Genomic DNA, 22,530 nt, shown 5'->3' with positions numbered 1-22,530 from the left:
TTGTCCTTTTATAACTGAGATGTTTCACTCAGCATAATGTCTTTCAGGGTCACCCATTCTGTATAATAATTCATGAGTTCCTTGTTTTCAATGCAGCATAGTATATACTATTGTGTGAATATACCACAGCTTCTTTAGCCATTCATTTGTTGATGGGCACTTAGGTTGTTTCCAACTCTTTGCTATTGTGAACAAAGCTGCAATAAATATGGTTATGAATATATCTGCTTGAGGCCGTTATGGTTTCTTCAGTGGAATTGTTGGGTCCAATGCTATTTCTATTTGCAACTTTTTGGGAAAGCGCCATACTGCCTTCCGTAGTGGTTGCAACATTTTACAGTCCCACCAACAGTGAATAAAGCTCCAGTTTCTCCACAACCTTGCCAGAATTTGTTGTTTGCTATTCTGTTAAATTTTGCTATTCCTATTTGCATATTTCTTAGAGCGAGGAATTGTGAATACTTCCTCATGTGTTTGTTGGCCATCCGAATGGCTTCTTTGGTAAAGTGTTCATATCCTGTGCCCACTTTACAATTGGGTTTTTATCGTGTTGTAGTACTGGAGTATTTTATAAATTCTATATATAAGTGTCTTAAATATATTTTCCCCAGTGTTTGGCCTCCCTTTTACCCTGTTGGAGAAGTTTTTGGATGTGCATAGGGATTTTATTCTTAGAAGATCCATTCATCTATTTTATCCTCTCCTGGTTGTAGGTTTTTCAGGATGCTTGGTAGACTGTTTATGTTGTGGATTAGGACTTCTAGTGTTGTTCCTAGCTTTTCTGTAATGAAGTTTATAGTCCTTGGTTTTAGTCCTTGGTCCATGATACACTTTGAGTTGGTTTTTGTGTACGATGTAAGGTGTGGATCTTGCTTGAGTTTTCTGCAGATAATTTTCCAATTTTTGCCAACACCATTTGTTATAAAGGAGTTCTGGTGGTCTAGTGATAAGAAGCTGCACTACAATGCCCTTTGGATTTTTATCCACATCTTATTAGCTATCCTTCTACTTTTACAACAATGATCTTATGCAGTATTTGTCCTTATGAGACTTAATAAGTTCAGTCAGCCATAATTCTCTCTAGCCTCTTCCATGTTAAATAATATTTTACAAAATTGTTGCTCCTGAGTGCTTCATAATACAGTCTTGGCACCAGCAGCCAGGAAATTAAAAGGCGCATTGCCATGGGAAAGTATGCTGTTAGGGACCTCTCCAAAGTGCTGAAGAGCAATGGTGTCTCTCTGGAGACTAAGGTGCGTCTGATACAGGCTATGGTCTTTGCAATCACTTGTTATGCATCAGAGAGTTGGACAATGACCAAGGAGGATAGAAGGAGAATTGATGCCTTTGAGCTTTGGTGCTGGAGAAGAGTATTGAGAATACCATGGACTGCTAGGAAAACAAACAGATTCGTCCTGGAAAGGGTTAAAACGGGTGGCTCCTTGGAGGCAAGGATTCTGTGGCTCCGTCTAACATACTTTGGACATGTTGTGAGGAGAGACCGGTCCTTGGAGAGGGACATCATGCTTGGGAGGGTGGAGGGACAGCGCAGGAGAGGAAGGCCCTCTATGAGGTGGATTGATTCAATGACTGGGGTAATCGGATGGGAGTGTCAGAGACAGTGCGATTGGCACAGGACAGAGTGGAGTTTAAGGCTGTTGTACATAGAGTCGCTATGAGTTGCAAGGGACTCGACGGCACATAACAACAACATAATAATGAATATACCACAATTTCTCAATCCACTCATTTGTCAATAGACATTTGAGCTCTTTCTTGAATAATCCTACTATGAAGACAGGTGTACTAATCTCTGTGTCTCAGTTCTCATTTTCTCAGGGCATATTCCTAGCAATAGAATAGCTGGGTCACATGGCATTTCTATTTTCAGGTTTCTGAGGAAATGTCAAACTACCTTTTACAGTGGGTGTACAATTTTACAACCCCACCAACCAAGAGATCCAATCTCTCTATACCCACTCCAACATGTATTGCTTCTTGTCCTGTCAAACTGTGCCACTCCTACTGGGGTGAGATGGTATCACATTGTGGTTTTGATTTGCATCTCTCTGACTGCCAGTGATTTTGAGCATTTTCTCATGGTTATGTTGGGCAACTGGATGTCTTGCTTTGTGAAAAGTCTTTTCATATCTCAGACAATTTTATTCAGAAACCAGTCATTGAAGAGCATATAGAACACAGCTCTGCTCAGACATCAATTGGGTCATCATAAATCAGAATTAACTCAACAGAAACTGGTCTGGTTTTCTTGGAATACTACAGTAGTATTATTCTTACGTTCTGTCAAGTTGAGTACAATTCATAGTGACCCAAGGAACAGCTGACCTAAATCTTGTTTTATCTTATACTATCTTCCTCATCACCATCATCTCTGACACACTAGAGCACTTGCTGAAGTCATCATGTTAATCCATCTCATTAGGGGTCTTCCTCTGTTTCACTGACCCTCAGTTTTACAAGCATTATGTCCCTTTCCAAGGAATAGACTTGCCTACCTACATGTCCAAAGTATGAAAGATGAAGCTTTACCACATTTGCCCCCAAAGAGCACTCTCACTGCACATTTTCCAAGACTATCTGTTCTTTCTTCTGGCAGTGCATGGCTAGTCAATACTCTTCTCTAACATCAGAGTTCAAAAGCATCAGTTATTCTATGTCATCCTTATTCATTGTCCATCTCTCAGATGCATAGCAAGTGATTTGAGTAGACCATGGCCTGAATCAGGTGCACTTTAGTCTCTAACGTGATATCATTGCTCTTCAGCATTTTGGAGAGATCCCTGTCAGCAGACTTGCCCAATTCAATAAATTTCCTGATTTCCTGACTGCTGGTACCAAGGGTGTTGACTGTTGATCCAAGCAAGATAAAATTATTGATAGCTCCTATCCTTAGTCCATTTATCATAATATTGACTGTTGTTCCCGTAGTGAGAACCTTTGGTTTCTTGAGGTTAATATGTAATCCATAATGAAGACTGTAGTCCTTGCTCTTCTGCAGCAAGTGTTTCATATTCTCTTCACTTGCAGCAAGCAAAGTTGTACTATCTGTATAACACAGATTGTTGATGTATCTTTACCCAATGATGATGCCACATTTTTCTTCACAATCTGGCTTCACAAATCACTTTCTCAGCATACATACTCAATAGGTAGAGAGAGAGAATGCAAACCTGAAGCACACCCTTCCTAATTTTAAAACATGCCGTATTCTCCTGCTCTGCTCTGACAACAGCTTCTTGGTCTAGCTATAGATTCCGTATGCGCACATGTGTTCTGGGACTCCCATTCTTCTCATATTCACCAAAATTTGTTATGATCCACAGTCAAATGTTTTGCATAGTCAATAAAACACAAATAAACATTCTTTTTATATTCTCTTTCAGCCAGTGTCCATATGACACCAGCAATGAGATCTCTTGTGTCATGGCCTCCTCTAAAACCAGATTGCACTTCTGGTAGCTCCTTGCCAGTATACTGTATAATCTATTTTTAAATGATCTTCAATAATATTTTGCATGAATGAGATATTTATGCTATTGTTCGATAATTCCTACATTCTATTTTATCACCTTTCTTGAGAATGGGGAAAAATATGGATGTTTTCCAGTTAGCCAGCCAGGTCGCTATCTTCCATATTTCCTGGCAGAAACTGGTGAGCACATCCAGGATCACATCTGTTACTTGAAACATGTTAGTTAGTCTTCCATCAATTTCTGGAGCCTTATTGTTTTACCAATGCCTTCAGTGGAGCTTGAACTTTATCTTGTATCTCCATTGGCTCTTATTCATATGGTACTACCTGATAATTTTCAATTTCAACTTTTTTTTTCCTGTACAGTGATTCTGTGTACACTTTCTATTTTATTTTGGTGTTTTCTGGATCATTTGAGATTGTGCCCATAGAATCTCTCAGTATTACAACTTGAAACTTGAATTTGTTTTTCAGTTCTTTCGGCTCTTTGCACATTTCATTATAATAATTTGCTTTATTTTCTCAAACTGCCCTTTGAAATCTTCTGTACATCTCTTTTACTTTGGTGTCTCTTCCTTTTATTTTGGTTCTGAATACTCAAATACAATTTAATAGTCTCTTCTGACATCCACTTTTGATATTTCTTTCTCCTCCTTCTTTGTAAGGACCTTTTGCTCTCTTCATAAATGATATCTTTGCTGTCCTCCCATAGTTCCCCTGATCTTTAATCATTGGTGTTTAATACCTCAAACTTGTTCTTGAGATGATTCCACAACTGACACCTGGCCTGGTTTTTACCGCAGATATTGTGCTTCTCCAATGAGTCTTTCCCCAAATGTAGTCAATCTGATTCCTGTAAGGTCTATGTGCAAAGCCACTGTTTGTATCTTTTTTAAAAAAGGTATTTGCTAAGTATAAATCATTGAATATACAAAATTTGATCATTCAATCTGCACCCTTATTTCATTTATATCATTAATCCCATACTTTACGACTACCATCCTTTCCTGATTGTTTCCAACTTTTGTGTTCCAGTCACCAATAATTATTAAGTTATCTTGATTGCATGTCTGGTCAGTTTCAGATTGTAAAAATTCATAGAAAACCTCAATCTCCTCTTGTTAAGTTGTAGTTGTTGATGAATATATTTGGTGGATAGTCATATTAATAGGTCTTCCTAGTATTTGTATGGATAGTAGTATTCTATTATTCACGGCATTTTACTTCATGATAGATCTTGTCATTAATTGCCTTTTTAACTATGAATACAACATAGTTGTTGCTCATTTTCCACTCCCATCATAGTAGATCATTTGCCTGAGTCAAAGTGGTCCATGTTTGTCCATTATTAGTTCCCTGATGAATGTAAATCATCATGCATTCTGTTTCATTTTTGCTGTTTTTGTCATTTTGCTGTTTTATTCATTTTAGGCAACTTCCATTTTTTCTACATTCATACTTTATATATTCCATATTCCAATTATTAGTGGCTGTTCCAGCCCCTTCTACTTATTTTTTTAGTGACTGTCTTATCTGGGCTCTATGTTTAATACTATAACTACCCATGCTTCTTTGTTCAGAGTTTTCAAAAGCCCGCTGTTCAGAAGTGGATGGCCAATCTTCTTCCCAGTATTTCTTAATCTAGAAGCTGTGTTGCAACCTTTCCACCATATGGAAAGGTAACTGAGCCACTGGTGGTACAAATTCCATCATTAGAGTGCACCATAAGCTATGCTAGTACAGCCACTGACAGACCAGTGTTGTACTAACAAGAGCAAATAATAATACCAACATCTATACATATCTAAGATATAAATTGGCAATATGCAAATCCTTCTCCAATAATTGAACTGACTAGGTGTTACACCTAACTAGGTGTTATACCTCTAAAAGGAAACCAGAAAGACAGGTAAACAAATATCATGGGACAGGACATGCTTTTTAGACCACATCTGACACTCCTACCAGCATGACAGAATGGGGTCCTGCTTTAGTGGTGCAGCTGGATTTTTAGTGCTGGTTCTTAGCAAAGGTCCAAAGGTCGTTAGGTGGGGCCATTGCTGCCTAAGACTGATGACAGCAGACTTCTCTCTGGGGCCTCTGGATCCCAGCAGGGCCTGGGGTGACCACCTCATCTCCCATGATATAAAATGTAAAACTGAGATAAGGTAATTATGAATACTAATTCCATGATTTTCTTTTTGTATCCTTATACATCTTGTTGCACACTTAGGTTTTTGACAGTCCTGTTATAATGAAGGAATAATCATTTAATTATGTTATACTTCTTTCATCTAGATATTCAAGAAATATCTGAAAATATATATATTTCAGTTCTTTCATTAATAGGGTCAGTATGAGTCATCTACAACTCGATGACACTTAACAACAACAACAACAACACAGAGAGACCTCTGTTTGCCTAGTGGATAGAAAGTTATACTACCAAGCCAGAGATGGGTGATTTCAATTTGTGGCCCTCAGGCCTGGTTTTAATTGTTTTTGGTCAAACATTCTTCTCAGTGGTGTAGCACTGGTCTGTCCCTTTGCTGGACAGAGGTAACTTGTGGTTACTCTGGTGCTAAACACTGTGACACTGATGTGTCAAATGTGATAAAGATTACCCATGGTCTACAGTGTTTTAAGCTACACAAGAGAGCTGAGAGGGATGCCGGATAGAGGTAGAACCCTGTCCCTCTCGAGCCCACACTGGACAAAGAGAGTGCAGCTGCCTGTCAGGGGAAGGTAGTCTCTGGCTGCTATGCTTATCAGCACCACCAAAGACAATTCCAACTTTAGAAGAGGCAGACACAGGCTGAAGATATCCCCACCAAGCTGTGCACAAGAACTGAGAGGGTGTGTGAGATCTGAGAAGGTGGCCAGATAGAGGTAAGGCCCTCCCCTACTTGACTCCACAGGGGAAGGTGGTCTCTGGCTGCTATCTCCCAGGGCAATTCAAAATTTTAGAAGAGTCAGGCAGCAGTCAGGAGAGAGTCTTGTAAGGCTTCACTGCATTATTAAGAGAATTTAAGGACCTTAGAAAAGGGAAGATTTTCCACTGCACAGGCCCAGAAAGGACCCCTAGCATAGCAAAATGACCTCCTCATAAAGAGAATATGTTAAGTCTGAAACAAATAAATAACATCATAAAGATAAAGAACTATCAACAACCTATGCAGACACAATGGAAAGAGCCTAACACATAGCAAGCAAAATTTCATATAATATCAAGAAGACCATAGGTAGCTTAAAACATTGTGAAACACCAAAATAAGCCTTCTCCTAAAAAAGCAGAACATACAGCAGATCCAATGAATCCCAAAGACAGAGAAGCAGAAGAAAGATATTGATGCAGAAGAAATATATTGGACTACTAAAGAAAAAGGTACAAATAATGGAAGAAATTAATAAAAGTGAATACCTCAGAGATAGGGAAGCAGAAGAAATACAGTGAACTAGAATTATATGAACATCTATGGAGGAAGGTAGAAACAATGGAAGAAAGAATGGAAGCCATAAATAAAGCAAATATCTCAGGGATAGGGAGTCAGAAGAAATATATCAGTGCATAGGAACATGAACAACGCCTGAAGAAATTGCAAAAGAGAGAAGAAAGAATTTATACTTAATATAAATAGGTAGAAGAAATGAAAAAAACACAACACAAGGCAGAGAAGATACAGCTAATAGAATACTGGAATTAACACAAAAGCATGAACACACAATTCAGAGTATCAAGACTGAAATGGCAGATGTTTCCTACACGCTGGAGGGACAAAAGCAGAACCGAAGAGATGGATCAGAGAGGCAGTGAGCTGGAAGACAAGAAAGAACCTCAATGGGAGCATACTAGAAGAAGAAGGAAAAAACCCAACAACACAAGGGGGGGATGTGAAAGGAAAATGAAGAAAACGTAAGAATCAAGTGGGATGACACGAAAAGGAATAACATATGTATGATCAGAACCCCAGAACCTAAGAGGAATTGTGGAAGAGGTATTAGAAGAAAAGTTCTCAGGCATTATAAAGAATGAGAAATTCACAGTCAAGAAGCCCAATGAATCCCAAACAGACTAGACGCTACCCCCCCCCAAAAGACAAAAACATCAAGACATAATGTGAAAAGAAAAACATTAAGTCAAATTCTCCAAAATCAAAGATAAGGATAGATTCTAACAGCAGTGTGAGAGAAACAAAGAGAACCAATTAGACTAAGTTCTGATTTCACAGCAGAAACCATGTAAGCAAAAAGACAATGGGATGACATATAGCGAACGCTTAAAGAGAACAATTGCAAGTGGAGGATCCTGTACCCAGCAAAACTGTCCATCAAATATAATTAGATATAACCTAGCTAATTATATATTATAGTATATTATTATATATTCTATTCTATTCTATTATTACGTGATCATATAGTATATGATTATATTATATATGATATTTATCCGACATTATATCATATACGTGGAAATATTGTAATTTGCAGAACAACAGGAATTAAGGAACTTATGAAAACTAGACCAATTGTATAAGAAATTCTAAGGGAAGTCCTTCACACAGACACCAAAAGAAAGTGGAAGGACCAAAGTAACCTGAAAAAAAAAAAAAAACCCCAGAAAAAAAATACTGCAAAATTGCAACAACAAAAACTGGCCTGTCGATAATCACACTTAACAGGAATGAAATAAATGCGTCACTTAAGAGAAAAAGAGTAGCAGAATGGATGGGGGGAAAAAAGGCCATTAATATGTTGCTTACAAGAGACACAACTAAGAAACAAAGAAAAAGACTAAAAATCAAAGACTGGAAAAAAATGATCAAGTTAACAGCATCCACAAACAAGCAGGAGTGGCAATATCAATCACTAAAAAAATAGACTTCAGGGTGAAAATCATCCTTATAAACTATAAGGAAGGGCATTATGTAATGATTAAAGACACAACAGACTAAGAAGACATAGCTTTGGTCAACACACCAAATGTTAGACCAGTGAAATACATAAAACAATCATTAGCAAAAAAACCAAAAAAAGAATCCACTAATAAAACTTGAAGAAAGAAATAAACAGCACCACAATAATGGTAGGAGACTTTAACACACCACTCTCACCAAAGGATAGGTTAACTCAAAAGAAACAACAAAAAATGGAGAAGATCTAAACTATATAATCAGCCAAATCAACCTTCTGGAGGTATCCAGGGTACTGTACCCAACTAAAACTCAATTCACTTTCTTCTCAACTGTACATGATACATTTTCCAGAACTGATTACATATCAGAACATAAAACAAGCCTCAGCAAATTCAAAAGCATTAAAATAATACAAAGTGTCTTCTCAGACCACAATGCCATAAAACTAGAAATTAAGGACAAGAAGGTAAAGCTTATAAAACTACTCATGTGGAAACTAAGTTACACCTTGCTAGAACATGACTGTGTTACAGAAGTAATAAAAAAGGTTCTCAAAACAAATGATAATTAAAATATCAACATGTCCAAACTTCTGACAAACAGTTAAGGCAGTGCTCAGGGGACAGTTCATAACAGTAGAAAAACACATTTAAATGAAGAAAGAAGCAAAATTAATGACCTAACTCAGCACTTCCATCAAATATAAAAAGAACAGCAATATAACCCCACAGCTTCTAGAAGAAAGGAAATTATAAGAACAAGAACTGAAATCAATGAGATAGAAAACAGCAACAAGAACAGGAACTGATTCTTCAAAAGAATCAATAAAATAGACCATTAGCAAAATTAACAAAAGAAAATAAAGACAGAAATAACCAGAATAAGAAATAGCAAAATCACTGATAATAAGAGAGATGCAAATCAAAACCACAATGAGATACCAGTAGCAAAGTTTAGTAGGGCAGCAAGCAATAAATGTTGGAGAAGATGGGAGCTCTCATACACTATTGGTTGGATGGTAAAATGGTATAACTACCCTAGAAGACAGTTTGGTATTTCCTAAAAAAGTTAAACAAAGAAATGCCATATGACCCAGCTCTTCTATTACTAGAAATATACCCCTAGGAAGTTAGAAGTGAGACACAGATTTATACACCAATGTTCATAGCAGTATTATTCACCACTGCAAGAATATGGAAACAGCCCAAATGTCCAACTACAACCAAATGGATTGAGAAATTGTGGTACATTCATACAATGGAATACTATACAGCACTCAGAAGCAAAAATTTTTAAAAATATTACATAAATTGGGAAAGGCTGGGGAGCATTATGCTGAGTGACTGAATGTAATTTCATAAGGACAAATACTGCAAAAGACTATTATTGTAAAAATAGAAGGATAACTAATAAAACATGTATGGGAACACAAGAAGGGGAGTGCTGAGGATGGGTAAGGGTAAAACCATGGGGAAAAATTTGGAAGTAAATGGGAAGGATATGGGTGAAAAGACAATTTAATGATGAGCAAGGTCCAATGGTGATTAATTTTATAAAACATTATGCTTGAGAATGATTGTATGAAACAATGTGAATGAAGAATAGTATGAAATACAATGTATATGAACTTGATAGGCAAAACAAAAAATATTAAAAAAAGAAATAACAGAGTTGATGGCATATAAGAATCAGACAAAATTAAATTAGTAATATTGGTATATTAGGAAAAGTTATACTTTGATATTTGAAAAACTAGAAGAAATGGACAAATCTCTTTAAACTCACATCCTACTCAGATGGACACATACAAATGTACAACACTTGAACAGACCCATCACAAAAGAAGAAAATGAGCAGGTCATAAAAAGACTCCCCCTCGCCCAAAAAAGAAAACTCCTGGCCCAGTGATTCATAGCTGAATTCTACCAAGAATTCAGATAAGATCTATTACAATTCTACTTAAATTATTTCAATAAATAAAAAACAATGGAAGAGTCATCCTAAGATGTATGCATAATCCTGATACCAAAAGCAGGCAAAGACATTACTAAAAAAGAAAACTAACCAGTATTTCTCATACATATAAATTTAAAAATCCTTAACAAAATCGTGGCCAATTGAATTCAACAGCACAGCAAAAAAAATTATTCATTATGACTAAGCAGGATTCAAAACAGGTATGCAAGGATGATTCAACATAAGAAAAACAATAAAGGTAATGTAATTAACTCCATTAATAAAACAAAGAATAAGAACCACATGATCCTGTCAATTGATGCAGAAAAGGCCTTTGACAAAATCCAACACCCCTTTCTAAATAAATACTCAGCGAAACAAGAATAGAAGGGAATTTCCTCAATGTAGTGAAAAACATTTATGTAAAATCCAGAGCTAATATCCTTCTCCATTGAGAAAGACTAAAGGTATTCCCTTTGTGAACAGGGACAAGTCAAGGATGCCCACTTTCCCCAGTCTTATTCAGTATTGTATTAGAAGTACTTGCTAGGAAAATATGACAAGAGAAGGAAATAAGAGGCATCCAAACTGGCAAAGATGTAGTAAAACTGTCATTATATGCAGATGATATGAAAGTGTACACAAAATACTCTGAGGTCAACCAAAAAACTGTTAAACCTAGGAGATAAATTTAGTAGAAGGGCAGGAAATAAGATCATTATATAAAAACCAGTGGAATTTCTCTATAGAAACAAAATAGACATAGAAAAGGAAACTAAGAAAGCAGTAACATTTACAACAGTCAATCACAACCTGAGATACTTAGAAGTAAACCTAACTAGAGACACAAAAGACTTTTAAAAAGAAAACTAAAAAATACTACTGTAAGAAACAATAAAAGACGTAAATAAACGGGAAAATGTTCTCTCTTATGTATAGGGATATTTAATACAGAGGAAAAGTACAATCTTTCCAAAAGCAATCTACATGTTTAATTGAATTCCACTACAACATGATACTCATTTTTTTAAAAAAGATAGGAAGACAATTGACAATTTACAAATGACAGACACCCTGAATAAGCAAAGCACTTCTGAAAATAAGAATGAAATGGAAAGCCTAGCACTTCCTGATCTCAAAACCCACTTCACAGCTGTAATAACCCAAACAGCACAGTATTGATACAATGATGGACAAATGGTCCAATGAAACACAATCAACAATCCAGAAATTAACCCATCTAACTATGGTCAAATGGTGTTCAACAAGGAAACAAAACCTATCAAATGGGGAAGTGACAACAAAACATATCAAGTGGGGAAGTGACAATCTCTTCAACAAGTAGTACTGGTAAAATTGGATTTCTACCTGCAGAAAGCTGAAGCAGGATCTATGTATCACACCACACACAAAAATCAACCCAATATGTATCAGAGACCTAGGGATAAAGCCCCAAACCATAAAGATCAGAAGAGACAAAATGGTACCAAATTTAGAAGGCCTAAAGAGGCTTGCAAATACAGTGAGAAAAGCATAACCAAGAGAGTATAACATTGATGAATGGCACCTTCTAAAAATTAAGTGCCTGTATGCATCAAATACTTTTACCAATACGATGAAAAGAAAATCTATTGACTCGCAGAAAGCATTTGGTAAAGCCATTTCAGACAAGGGTCTCATAACAAAAGTTGACAGAATGCTTCAGGGCTTCCTCAAGAGAAAGACTTATGGCCCAATTACAAAATGGGCAGAAAACATCAGAGACTTTACACAGAAGAAGACATTTAGATGGCCAGCAGACACATAAAAAATGCTCAAAATCACTGCAATAAGATGCAAATCAAAACCACAATGGGATACTATCTCACACCATTAGCAGCAGCAGCAATGTTTAACAGGACAAACAATAAATGTTGGCAAGGATGTGGAGAAATTAGAACTCTCATAACTGCTGTTGGGACTGTAAAATGGTACCACTACTCTGGAAGGAAGTTTGGCATTTCTTCAAAAAGCTGAACTCAGAAATCCCATATGGCCCAGCTATTCCACTGCTAGGAATATACCCCAAGGAAATTAGAACTGAGACACAGAGATTTGTACACTTATGTTCATCACGGTATTATTTGCAATAGCAATAACATGTAAACAGCCCAAATGTCCATCAACAAATGAATGGATTGAGAAATTGCGGTACGTTCACACAATGGGATACTATGCAGCTTTCAGAAGTAATGATTTTGAAAAATACTATATAATATAAGAGAGTCTGGAGAGCATTATTTAGAATGAACTAATTCAGTCGCATAAGGACAAATACTGCATAAGACCATTATTGTAAACAATGTCTACATGGGGAAGGGGAGGTAGAAAGGGGACTGAGGATGCAAAGGAAGGGAAATCATGAGGTTGAAGAGTTTGGTGGGCAGAGGGAGGGGTTGTAGGAATTAGGAAAGATCCAGTGGGGACCTGAAAAGGCAGAGTAATGGTGGGCATGGATCAATGGTGATTAATTTTATATAACATAATATATGGGAATGATCATACGAAACACAATTTGAATAGAAGAATGTATGAAATACAATGTACATAAATGAAACACAATGTATGTAAATTTTGTTTGCAAACCACTATTGTTATGTTGTTAAGTGCAGTCGAGTCATAAATGACTCATAGTGACCCTATGAACGAAAAACCTGAACACTTGTATAACTTTCATTGTTTCTGTTCATAGGGTTCCTGGAGGCACGCTATTTCAGAAGTGGATTCCACTCCTGCTTCCAAGCTTGTTTTAATCAGGGAGCTCCACCAAACACTGTCCACCATAGGTAACCATTACTGCATTTGACACATCAGTGTCATAGTATTTAGCATCACAGCAACCACGGGTTACCTCTGTACAGCCTATGGATAGGCCAGTTCCATCCCACTCAGAAGAAAGTTGCAAACCACTATAAAATAAAAATAATTAAAAGGAGGAAAATGCTCATCCCATCTTCACAGCAGCCTTCACAGATAAATAGTCGTCAGAGGATAGGCATACACAATTGTGCTAGTAAAAAGAATTGGCTCATCACCTACCTATCTTCTATGTCTAGTGAGAGAAAATTTTCAGAAACTGTCCTTTTTAAATCTAAAACTCCACATTTTCACTTAGCCTTAATCAAGCAAGAGCATTCTAATACAGAAAGAGGTGACTATGCCAATAGGGTGGTTTTGGTTTTCGAAAAAAATCTGGCACTGATCTCCATGTGCTTACAATCTGCCTCTGATACAAATAATAGATCATCCAGCTTCCTGTCATGTTGTTGTTGTTTGTATGTACCATTGAATCTAAACTAACTCATGGTTAATCCTCCAACTGGTTTTGTTGTAGTTGTTACTAAGTGTCCTCAAGTCATAGAGATCCTATGAACAATAAATCTGAAATTTGTTTTGTCCTGTGCCATCCTCACAACGTCTGACATATTCAAGCCCATTGCTGCAGTCATTGTGTCAATCTGCCTCCTTGACAGTCTACCTGACAGAGTAGGTTTGTGGAGGCTATACATCTCATAGGCAGAAACACTAATTTTTCTCTTTTGGAGCAGCTGGTGGATTTGAACTTCCTGCCTTTGTGTTAACAGTGCAACTCCTTACCATTAAGCTTCCTGAGTTTACGACACCCATCTGCCCAATACTCATTTGGTATCACTTTTTAAACCCCAGTTGGGGAGAATTTTTTTAATGAAAAATAACTTCATTAAGCAAAAGCACTGGGGGTAATTCTGAACCCTGATTTTCTAAAGCAGACAGCTTTTGCTATTAAGACGCCCAGCCAAACACAAATAAGCCACTGCCAAAATGAGCTCCATGGGACAATTTAGGATTCTGTGCAAGTGAACGGCTCTCTGAGCTGGAAGGAAGCCCAGGTCCATTTTCAACCCCAAGACAAAGTGACAAGGAACACATATCCTAGGTTGCTCACCCCTAAGAGTAAGATTACTTTAGGTTGGCAACTGCACTGTTTATCTAGTGATTTAAGAGTCTCTACCAGGTACTCACAACTGATTAGTGAAATAGCCAACTTTGGTATTACTAAGCAGGGCAGCCCTGATAGTCCACTTACACCAAAGCCTCAAAGTCAGAGGGACATGATGAGACTCAAAAGATTCTTCACAAATTGTTCAGCTTAAAATACTGTCTCATAGGTAGTTCCTGCTGAAAAGGGATGCTGTCGGTTTCAGGGTGAAGATCTTCTCTCACTACTCTAAAGGGCCCCTTTGGCAAGAAGAAGCACATAGACTATTGCGGAGATTGATTTTGGAATTTAGATACACTGTTATCAATTGTGCTTAGCCGTACATGTTCATATCCTTAAAGATGCATCATGGAACTGTTGCAGCCTAGAAGACAAAGTTAACTAACAAGTTACAAGTACATGAGTAAAAAATGGAAAGCAATAATATTCCAGTAGAGGTTCTAACAGTGGCACAAATCAAGTTACAGAGGGAAGGTAGTTCTTAAAATAAAGGCTTATTGACTAGCACTTTGTCTATTATAGTATCAAGGTTAGGAACCACAAGATGTAGAGGCTCAACTATGTCATTTATTGTTCTTAAGTCCTGGACCAAATTCCATCTACCACTGGGTTGTTTTAGAGCTCAGAAGTCCACATGCAAGGCAGAGGTGAAGTAAGGAACTGCTTGTGAGGTTTTCTGTCAATTCCAACAACTATGAAATAATGAGAAGAGTTGGGACCTCAGCAGGAAGTAGCTAAGAGAATATGCCATCCCCTTTTCCTTATGAATCAGGGTGAAATCTCTCTCAGGGAGGAGTGATAGGGTATGGCAAAGGACACACTGACAAATGTGATTAATCAGAACTGGTTTTGACAAGCACTGTGGCAATGGGACAGTTAAAACAGACTTTCAAGGAATATTCTACCTGAATCCTTCTGATCATATGGAGATTTTTGAAAGTATTTCTTTGTGTTTATTATGTTTAATTTGTTTTGTTTGTGTATAAATAATGCTCATCTAGATGATAACATAATTATGATAATAACAGAAGGGGGGAAATACGGGAAGCCAATACTAAATATTTTTAATAAACTGAATGTTATTTAAAAAAAAAAAGAAAGAGAGAAACTCAACCAACCAAACAAAAAAAAATAAAAGCGATATATGATAGGGTATTATAGTTATCACAAGAGACCACAATTAAGGGTGCATAGTGGAGTGTACTTGGGGCGCTGGGAGGGGTGGGGGGGATTTTATACCAAAGAAAGAATTTTTCTTTTGCTTTTCAAAGAGAGGAGCAAACTGGGGCAGGGGGAGGGGCATGGGAGAGGGCTGGGCAGGGAGAAAAGTGCAACAATGAATGAATGGAAATCCAAAATCTCTGTAAATGTTCATTAAAATTATTAAAATAAAATATAAACAAAGATAATGTAAAAAGAAAAATACTGTCTCAGCTCTAAAATAATGCAAAGACGAGGATTTTAATGATGGGCTTAATATTAAGCACTATTTCAATTGAAAATATGTCCAGAATGAGATATGGCTAGGGAGTTGGGTGGCCCAGTAGTTAAGGAGTTATGCTGCTAACCCAAAGTCATGCAATTCAAATCCACCAGCTGCTTTGTCCTGGGCAGTTTACTGCCTCTGAAAACCCACTGGAAGGTCAGGTATGAGTCCGTTCCAACTTGAGGGTACACAGCAACAACAGTAGCACTTGGGATTTCACATACTCTTCAAATGAGTATTCATAGGTAGGTTTAAAATATCTCATTAGTTCCCTGACTTTAGTCCTACTTGATTTGGCTTGGCTTTCTCATCATAACATGAGTTTCGCATAACAAGTAGGATGTCCTGGGTATCTCTAATTTAACAGAAGAGCATACAGGAAACCAACAGAGTTCTAAGAGTTATTCACTCCTTTCTATTCTTCCTGCCTTTTCAGGAAAACATTCTAAAGTACGCTCTGCCATTTCTCAGTTACTTAAATATTACTTTCCTCAATGACACAGTGACCACCACAATGGATTTCAGCACGATGGAGAGATTGTGAGGGTGGCGCAAAGTTTTGATCTGTTGTTCATAGTGCTGCTGTGTGTCATAGTTGGCTTGCTAGCACTTCACCTCAATCGGGAGCTCTTGTGAAGACATGATAAGGAGTTGTGCTGCTAATCCAACAGCTAATTCAACAGCCACAGTTCAAATCCACTAGCAGCTCTGCAAGAGAAAGAGGGACAATCTCTTCTCAGGTGATTTACAGCCTCAGATACACAGTGAAGGCTCACCTATGAGTTGGTTCCAACTCAATGGAAATGAACTTTTAATGTTATTTTAATCAAATCATTTGCATATGTTCCTAAAGGAGCATGCTTTAGTTAATATTTTATTGATAATGGGTTACCTATCTGAAACTAAGAAAAAAACAACAACAAAGTTACATCATACCCAGAACCTCAATGATGGTGTGAGCAAGTGTTTAAAAACTTCCTTCTGACTTCTAGATGGTATTGTTTGTAGATGTACTGCTTGGACTCAGGATCCAGCCTTATTCTTAAGCAGCTTTGAGATCGTGACCAAATTTTTAAACCATGCTTCAGGTTTAAGTTTCTTCCACAAAAAAGCAACAGCAACCAAACCTTAAATAACTAGACAAAAAGACAATTCCTTACTCACAGATTGTTAAATTGATTAAATTAGGTTGTAGAGAGAAAATACTTTAAGTTATATCCATCATATCACAAACAACTAAAATTATTCCCATGGTAAGGAACAAACTCATAGCTGGACTTCCAATGGGTTTCTGTGTCTATATAAATCACATGGAAGAGGACTGCTCATTGGGTTCCCATTTTCAAGCAAAATAATTCCTAACTTCACTATAAATATGCTATGATGTTGAATTTCATTATTTATTTAGAATTGCTATATCTGTATTATGATCAAACTCAATTATAACACATATAAGCAAGCACTTTGTGGCAAGCTTGAACATTTTACAGAATGTTGCTGTGCTGCCTTGACTCACTTGACGTGCCTCTTCTAAACTACTGTCTTTATAACTCTCATTACAAGTCAGTTTAAGAAGATGGACATATAAAACATGTGCCCCATCAAGGTGACTGGTCAGCTTGGTGAATATGTAAACAACATAAACAGTACCTTTACGTGAGACAGTATAAGTAAGATATGTAAAACATTAACAAAAAGATTGGTCAATTTGGTAACTTCCCAAGCTTAAATTGAGCTGTTCCAGAGGTAGAAAGCATAGCTCTCACTACCGTCAAGATGGGGAGAGAACCAGAGAATGCAGTACGTCTTTTGGACCTATGATCTTTGAACCAGATGTGGGGAGCTGTTAATACTAGAGAAATGGTACAAGATGGAGGGATAACGCATGAATAACTGGAGACTGATGTGCGACAGAGCGAAGGGCTCCTGGCTCCCAGCACAGGAAAGCTGAGTGTTTGCTGGCAGAGGAGTTGCTTTAGGACATTTGCTGGGTGAGGTAGGTCTGCTGAACACAGAGCTAAAGTTGCCAAAGGTCACATTTTACTTTGAAACACACCATGACAGTAATTGTTGTTATTGTTACATGCTATCAAACTGGAACTGACTCTTACTTGAGCCTCTAGCAGGTTTTCAAAGGACACTGAAATTCACCCAAGAGGAAACTGCTCACCTCACCCTTTCCCTGTGGAACAGCTGGTGGATTAGAAACCTTTGCCTTTGGATTGACAATGCAACTCCTTATCACTAGGCCACCAGAGTTCCCACTGAAGAAGAAGGAGTCAAGAAATCAGTGATAGATGCCAAATACCTCTTTAAGATACTATATAATAATGATGCCCGTTTAAAGACTAAGGTGTGCCAAGCCCAAGGAATGATATTTTCAATTGCTTCACAGGCCTGTGAAATTTGGGAATGAATAAGGAAGACCACAGAATAATTGATGCTTTGAACTGTAGTGTTAGCAAATATTGAATAGACCGTGGACAGCCAAAACAATAAATAAATCTGTCTTTGGGAGAAGTATAACCAGAGTGTTGCTTGGGGGTGAAGATGGCAAGATTTTATTTCCCATGAATGTTATAATCAGGAGTAGCTCTTTACAGGTAAAGAACCAGAAAAAGAAGATGGATTGACACAGTGACTGCAACAATGGGTTTAAGTACAACCAGTATTGTGAGGATGGTACAGGACTGGAGAGGGCTTCATACTATTGTACAGAGGGTCACAATGACTTGGAGTGGACTCACTGGCATCTCACAAGATTGGAGAGAAGAGAATAAACATTCTCCAAAATCTGAAACCAGTTAATACACCCAAACCTGCATCAAACAATAAAACGTATTACCTCTTCACTGAAGACAGCATGGAAGGAGTGCTAAGAGCTTGTTGCCTCTAGCTTCAATAAGTTTACTTCTTTCAAAAAAGTAAATTCAAATGTTGTCAATACAGTCTGTGTACTACCTGCATTGACACAATGCCTACCCCTAAGAAAGAGCCCAAAGAAACAGCTCAGCCAGTGACTGGGATCTAACTCATACATTCTAATTCCAAGAGGTGCATTTATAACCCTTAAGCAGCACTGCCCAAGAGACATATAGGGAGATAAAGAGAACTATTAATAATGGCTACCTATTTATTTCACTGATGCCACAGATGGTGTCTAATGTAAAAAAGTAATTAGCTACCCTTAAGTTCACACAGAAACAGTTCTTAATGCATTTTCTGGGGAAGTGGCAGCTAGAGATATGTATTTGGGTTTTTTTGTGTTTGGGGTGTTTTATTTTTTTTTATTCCAATATTGATTTATTTGTTCATTTGGCAGTATATGAGATCTTAAATATTCTTCATCAACACCACATTTCAAAAGCATCAGTCCTTCTTTGGTCTTCCTTATACATTGTTCAGCTTTTAAATGCACAGGAAGCAGTAGAATACATCATAGCTTGGTTCAGGGTCACCTTAGTCTTTATTTTTTTTTAATTTTTATTAAACTTTATTAATTTTAGTGAACATTTACAGAGATTTTGGATTTCCATTCATTCATTGTTGCACTATTTTCTCTACCCCACTTCGTTACTCTATTTTTTCCCTTTGAAAGTCTGTTTTAATTGTCCCATTGCCACAGTGCTTGTCAAAGCCAGTTCTGATTAACCTCCTTTGTCAGTGTGTCCTTTGTCATTCCCTATCACTCCTCCCTGAGAGAGACTTCACCCTGACTCATAAGGAAAAGGGAATGGCGTATTCTCTTAGCTACTTCCTGCTGAAAAGGGACGCTGTAGAATAAAGATAACTTTGTCAAGTTATGTCAAATGTTGTCAAATTTAGACCTTGTTTTTACAATTACAGATGTCAAAGAGAAAAAGAGATTCCTAAGAGAAGAACTAACAGAATGCATGATTTTGGAACTGTCCACTGCCCCTCATTATGTTCTTATGAAGCGATTTAGTATTCTTTCTTGCCAAGCTAAAGAAGAGCTCTCTGAATAGTAAGTCTTGGTCACTGTCTAGTTATCTCTTAAAAGGCAAACATTCCTGAAACAATAAACAATCATTTTAAAGGTACAGAGAATAGGAATAAAAGCCAACTTTCTATTTATTTCAAAGGCTTTAAAAGCAGAAATCTTACCCTTGAAATCAACTATCATAGGCTCTTAAATAAAAAGTACTATTGCCTTGCCTTCATAAAAAAACTAGTTTATCTCATCTGTATACCATTTTCATCAAGCAATGTTTTCTAATTTAGTTTATTCTTTTACTGTGAGAATGTGTACGATAATGTGTGGTATAAAAATCAAGAAATTAGTATCACAGCAGGGAATCCGCTAACAATACCATTTTAATCTTATCCTTCAAGCAGAGGCAGAAAACATATTAATTGCAGTGTAATTTATGCAATAAATATTTCATTTTAATTATGCTTAATTTTGCCAAGCTATAAAAATGTCAATAGTTCTGACAGTTTCTTTTTCCTTACAAGATTTTAAATGAAAGAATTAAAATCAAGTGCTATTTTTGAAAGAACTTATGAAAGATTTCTAATTACTGCTTATGGTTTTGAAAAATTGCTAATCTAATAGCCTCAAAATAACATCGGGGAACATGTGAACTTGAAGCTCTATTATTCAATATTTATAATTCTTAATAATATACATGCATCATTAATATAATGAAATTCTCACAAGTGGAACTTTTTTTGTAATTATAGGCTATATCAATAACTGTCATTGAATGGTGAATTTTCTCTATAGAAATGCTTTTTGTTAATTCCACACAGAAAAACTAAGACAAGAATAAGTGAAACTGATTGCTGATGACATACTACGCTGAGGCAAAGACTATTTACCATTAACAGAAGTGGAAAGAAAAATGTCAAACCATCACAGCTGAACAGTGTTAATTATATTCAGCAAATATTTATTAAACTTTTACTAGGTGCAAATCTTACCCAACCTTTCTGAAATAAAAATGCTACCTCCTCCTGCAAATTTTTCTCTCTTCACATGTAAATGAAATTTCCCTGCGCTGAATTCCTATGGTAGATAATTATGCACTTCTCACAGCCTTCCTATGTTTTCTGCTTAGTAACATTGCTACTACATATTTCATCTTCCCCATTAGACAGAACTCTGGAAGTCTTGCTCTGGCGACCTAGTCATAAGGAGCTGAGCTACCAACCTGAAGTCACACAGTTCAAATCCAACAGCTATGGGAGAAAGATGGGCAATCTCCTCCCATGGAATTTACGGCCTCTGAAAACTCCCTGGAGGGTCAGCTATGGGTCAGTTCAGACTCGATGGGATATAACAAACAAAATAACAATTAGATAGTAAGGATCCAAAGGACAGGAACCAGTCCTTAGGTGTTTATATCCTCCACCTATCACATTTAAAATGATTGAAAATCTATAGTTATGAATGGAAGGCTTGGACTATATGTTTTGGGGAATAAGTGTATAATTTTTAATAGTATTGCAATAAAAATTATTCAGACCTAAATGTCAAAATAATTCTTTAGATGACCTCTCATTTTAAGATGGCAGAGCAACTGATTTGAAAGAAAAATAATGAGAAAAGAAATAATGCAAAGAAATTCTGAAAGCTTGAAAGCTTAATTGGAAAAAGAAAATAATTTAAAATGTAATAAAAAATAACTTTCAACTTACAATTCTATACTTCCCAAAGTATCTAATTAACTGTGAGATGGACTTTTCAAACATATAAAGTCTTAATGTTTTATCTCTCATGGCTCATTTTCAGAAGTTACTAGGGGAAAAGGCTTCAATAAAACTATAGAGCAAATTAAGAAAGAATTATACACAACTCCAAAAAAAATGTAAATAGGAATTTTCAAGATGATGATAAGAAAATTTCAGAATGTCAGCTGTATAGCAAATGCAGAGATGTAATAGTCCAGATTGTATTAGGATAAAGGGTTCTAAAATGGAAGAAAAGATAATGATGTTATTGTTGTTAGGTGTCATCGAGTGGCTTTCAAAAAGTATGGATAAAGAGACGATAAAGAACAAAGCAAACTGAGCAAAAGGGGAAAAGACAATTACTAACGCCAAGAAATAGAAAAAGCTATAATAGAAGGAAACATAATTTTAGAATATTTCTTTGTTTAATATACTACAATATCTACATAGTAAAAAATGTAAATTCTGGGTATTGGTTTACTCTGGATTTATGGTTAACTATATTCCAGAGTAACTGTACCAGAAGGAAAAGGATGACTCTGAAGAATTTCATGAAACAACATATGAGCAAGAGTCTGTGGTGATGAAGGAAGAAGTTCAAGTTTCTCCAAAAGAATTGGCAAAAAACAAGGTTTCAGGAGTTGACGGCATGCTGATTGACATATTTCAACAAAGAGACGCTGTCCTGGATGTGCTAAGTTGTGCCAAGAAATCTGGAGAACGACCACTTGGCCAACTGACTGGAAGAGTTCGATATTTGTTTCCATTCCAAAGAAAGGTGACTCAACAGAGTGCAAAAATCATCGAACGATATCATTACTATCACATGCAAGCAAGATACTGCTGAAAATTATCTAAAAATGACTGGAGCAAGATGTCAATAGAGAATTGCCAGATGTGCAGGCTGGGTTTAGAAGAGGCCAAGGTACTAGGAATATTAAGCTAATGTTAGATGGATCTTGGCTGAATG

The sequence above is a fragment of the Elephantulus edwardii genome, unplaced genomic scaffold (genome assembly GCF_000299155.1).
Source record: "Elephantulus edwardii isolate Elephantulus edwardi_28Jun2011 unplaced genomic scaffold, EleEdw1.0 scaffold00090, whole genome shotgun sequence".
In the NCBI taxonomy this organism is placed as follows: Eukaryota; Metazoa; Chordata; class Mammalia; order Macroscelidea; family Macroscelididae; genus Elephantulus; species Elephantulus edwardii.
This window is presented reverse-complemented; position numbering follows the sequence as displayed.